Source organism: Atta cephalotes (genome assembly GCF_000143395.1).
Source record: "Atta cephalotes unplaced genomic scaffold scaffold00008, whole genome shotgun sequence".
NCBI classification, from domain to species: domain Eukaryota; kingdom Metazoa; phylum Arthropoda; class Insecta; order Hymenoptera; family Formicidae; genus Atta; species Atta cephalotes.
Genome location: NW_012130072.1, coordinates 84173 through 89182, shown reverse-complemented (window position 1 = coordinate 89182; position 5010 = coordinate 84173).

Below are 5010 nucleotides of genomic sequence, written 5' to 3'. Positions count from 1 at the left end.
ATGATGATTGACGTTAGTTGGGAGGGGAGATCCTTGACGATTGCTATTTTACATTGGCACAGCAAAATTACAAAATATATTTATTATTTATATTTGTATGGTAAACGCACATAAAAAATAAAGAAATAAAAGAAATTTAAAATTATATATTATGTTTCAAATTGCTTTCAAATTTTATTATGTTTTATTTCTTGAATATTAATTAACTAATGTACTAATTAACATTTAGAGCATTTCCTTTATTTTTTTATAAGATTTTATCATCGTCGTTTATCAAATGAGAAATCAAAAAGATAACAGAAAATATGTTATAATATAATTTGCTATGTTTGTAAGATAGCATTATATATAGCAATACGTACTATTGACTTGTTTAGCAGATTATAATTGCGTAAGTGTTTGGTATAATTTTCTAGATTTAAACATCTGCTTGTACGACTTTTTTATAACCAAAATTTCATAATATATTGCTATTCTTGTATTTCCGTTGACGTCATTGTAATATCACTATATATTTTTATTCCGTAAAAGCTGCATTTGCACAGCTGATCTTGTCAGACATTGAAAAACATTATTTTACACACACACACACACACACACACGTACGCGCGCGCACGCACGCACGCAGATATACATATAAGAACACAGACTTTTGAAATTTAATGCATATCTGTATAGATATTCGTATATGTAAAGTGAATCCTCATTCATATCTTTATTAATTGATTTGGTCTGCGATCTACTTGATGGATCTATAAATGCTTTGAAGCATTCTTTGATTGATCAATTAATAAAATTCTTTCTTCTGATTGATCAATCAAATCCTTCAAATCATTTGTAATGTTAAGTGAACTACCCCCTTTATTTATTTTTTCAGCTTATATTTAAATATTTTTCTCATTTGTTAAGTATTTAAAAATGTTAATTAGACACAATTTTGAATCATGAATCGCAAATGTTTGGATGCAATTGAATTGGATTGAATTTCTTCCAAATATAGAATTACATTATATTAATGATGATTTTAATTAATATACACATGATATAAAAAATGTATTACGTTAAAATTGGCAAATGTTACATGTAAGACATGGTACGTGAACATTTTTTATGCATACAATCTTGCCTAATAATCTATGAATGCATGTGCAATCGTTAGCATATATCGCATATTGATGCGCAGACAAATGGTCGTTTAATCGTAATTATCTAATTTTTTACCTTTATATTTCAAAAATTTACTGCTCGGATTTTTGTAATTTATTTACTACCTTTATAGTTTATTTTTTGAAAACTTTCTTGCTGCGGTATTTTAATTTCAAAAATTTTGGACTACTCTAGTCCAAAAGAAAATTAATGAGAGATAAAATTTAATTGCATTTACATGAAGTGAAAAGTTCTTTTTCTTTTATGCATACATATGTCTACTTAATTTCTCAGTAAGATAACGGTTAAGTAATTCAAAATTATGTATACCTAAGATATATTAAAAAATTAGACTTGTGAATAATGCAAAAGCATTCAATTAATACATTTTTTTATAAGAATATGAAATCGTCTTTCTGGAAAATTAATGCTGAAACAAAGTTTATTTATATACGATAAATAATACGATGCCATTAATTTATATAATTGGCATTGGCTCATAATATATGTTTTATATTTTTAGACATAAAAATAACTGTATGACACGAATAAAATAAAGAAAAATAAAATAAAGATATATATACCTAATAATAATAATAAAAAAAACGTAATAACAATAAATTGCTTATGTATGTGTATATGTATTTATATTTAATGAAATAATTTCCAGAATTTAAATTTAAATTTTTTCTAAAATCATTCTCAATTTTTTTATAATATTAATATTTTTATATAAATGTGTTATATATAGTTACTGATGTTACCCTGACAAAAATAAAAATTGAAGCATAAACCAAATGTAAAGGAAGAATATAATTCTGAAGACAAAACTTTTCAACAAAACTTTTAGGAAGTATAAAAAAATTAGAACAACTTTTTTTACGTTCCATTGTTCCAATTTACGCTTCATTGAAGATTGATATTTCTGTTATCTTCCTTTATATTCGGCTAAAGGCGCTTCCAAACTATATGGTCAACGTATACGCCAACTTCGCATACATTTGCTAAATATTGATCTACATTCAATATGGATAATTACGTATGTCATGTATGTATATGATGTTTGCATACGTTGATCATATCTGGAGGATCATATCTGTTCTAACGCTCCGATTTTTATTTTCGCTAGGATATAACAAATAAAACTTACATTAAGACATAGATGCGTCTTTTTAATTAACAAAATAGATTTAAAAAAAATTTGAAATAAAAAATGAAACAATGATGGCAATAAACAAAAAATTAAACTTATTCATATTCTTCAAAAATTTTTCGTTTCATTTCGCAAATTCTATGAATATTAAATATATTTGAAATTTATCATTATTTACAGTTATAATATAGCAGTATTTACATAGCAATATTTATGATAAGGGCCCTTACTGTGTCGTTATCCGTCACTTTAGCGTGCAACTATGCACTTTGCTTCTTTTTCTTTCTTACATGACGAAGAACTTTAAAGCTGCTTCACGCTGTGAAAATATAGTGTTAGCACATAGTGTTAATAATTCAATGAGTTGCTTCTATTAAACACAATAGTTTTAAGACAGTTCGAAGAAAGAAAGAAAGAATAAAATTAATTGAATAGCTAATTGTGTTTTAAATTGTGAGAGACAACTAGTTGAAAAAGAAAAAGAAAGAAATAAACCCGAAAAAATACGAAGTGCAAAGTTTCAAGTTAACTTTAACATTATATATATATATGTTTACGAAATTAATTCTCTATTATTTCTTCTCTTTGCTAATCTAAAGCAAATGTATAATTTATTGCGTAAAGTTTTTTTAAATTCGACAGACTTCTATCCAGATAGCACAGAATATTTATGATAAATATTCGTGAATATTTATTATATTTTTGTATTATTATATAAATATAAACTTTATTGGAAGTATTATTATATAAATATAAACTTTATTGGAAGTATTATTATATAAATGCTAAATGTTTTTATAGTATTTATGATGAATATAGATAAATATAAATAAATATTTTTTGTGAATATTTCTAAAATGTTTGCTGAAAATGTCATTTATTTTACGGAGTGTAAATCAACATTCTACTTTACATAGTAATAAAGCAAATGCTGTTTTGTAAGAAGTTTTCTTTGCTAAAATAGAATTATTTTAGATCATTTACAAAAGAAATGTATTTTAACTATATGTTCCATCTTTTTGATAACACCTTTATTGATTAAATATCTCTCTCCTTAATATTCCGTCTTCATGGCTCATCGAAATAGCGGCTTCCATATTAAAGATTTAGTAGCTAATTCTTTATTAAATATTTTCTTAACATTTATGATAAATATTTCATAATATAAGTGAATAGTGATAAATCTTTATAATCTTTGTAATCTAAAATTACAAAAATATTTACAAAATATTTTGATAAATGTTTCATAAATATACAAATAAAACTTAATTACTTAAAAGTATCAGATTGCTCCTTGGCTTGATGAAGTGAACTGCAAGTTTCATTCACGAAACGTTGGCATTCCAAGAATGGATCTGAACACAAAGAAAACGCATAATCTTTATGTACAAATAAAACTTATAAATATTTTGTAAGTATTTTACAAATATAATATATTCTAAAATAGGCATTCATATATCTTGTTTAATTTTCACATTCATCATATTTTTTAAAATTATTTTTTACGTGATGTTTTCTTAATGTGAATATTTTTTCGTTTTCTGGAATTTCTTTGTCGGAAAAATTTTACTGCTGCATACTTAATGAAATACGTTTTTAACTTTTTTTTTACCAAAATTCAACTTATTTTTCACATAGTCTTCTTTTAAAAAGTTACTAACTTTATTAAATTATATATCTCTCATATATCTATAATAATTATAATACAAAGTATAAGAAAAAAAAACACTAATATTTTAAAATTACGAAATCTGTATATCATTTTTCCCATTTGTATGTTTTATAATTTTAAGTATAAAATAGTTTAATCTCGTGTGTTATTTCTAAAGTAATTTTCTTTATTCCTAATTTCTTTATCGCCTACAAATATTTTTTCGATACAATTGTGCATGTATATTTAACATGTTTAAAAAAGAAGTATTTATTTTATATAACAAAATATATATTTTACAGAAAAAATATTTATTCTAAAATAAATATTAAAGAATTGGAAGTTTATAAGACATTCAAATAAAAGATGTTGATAAAGAATATTATTGCTAATTGTATCATTGCACGAACAATAAAAAACTAATTTATTGCAATTATCTATAAACGAGCCAGTTATTTATCATTTAGCCTTTAGTTGTTTATTTTATCAAATCACTATTTTATCATGATAAAAATCATCAAATTATATCTTTAATGTGTTACTTAATATATTAAAGATATATTATATAAAGTTCTCCTTAAGAGAGCAGGAGCACAGTCTTACATAACTTATAGTACATAAGAAAATGCAAAGAAAATGAATCAATTAAAGTTTTTTATTTCCTTTCTTTCTATAAAATAAAAGACTCTGATTGGTTGATTTTCTTATATTTTATGCATTATGCAAAAATCTGTGCTTCTACCTTAAAACTCTTATGATGCAGCCACAATAAAAGGAATAAGGAATTAGAAATAAGGAATAACATTTCAATCAGAAATCGTGTATTCCAGTGTATCTAATTTCTAGTAGATTGAGCTCTTTATTTTTTATTTTTAATTCCTTATTCCTTTTATTGGCTGCATTTTAAATTCGAGCCGATCTTATTATCTCTGCTTATTCTTTTTGGTCAATTAAATGTAAGAATTCTCAACTGCAAAGCTGAAAATTAATCATCTCTCTCTCTCTCTCTCTCTCTATATATATATATATATATATATATATATANATATATANANAATAA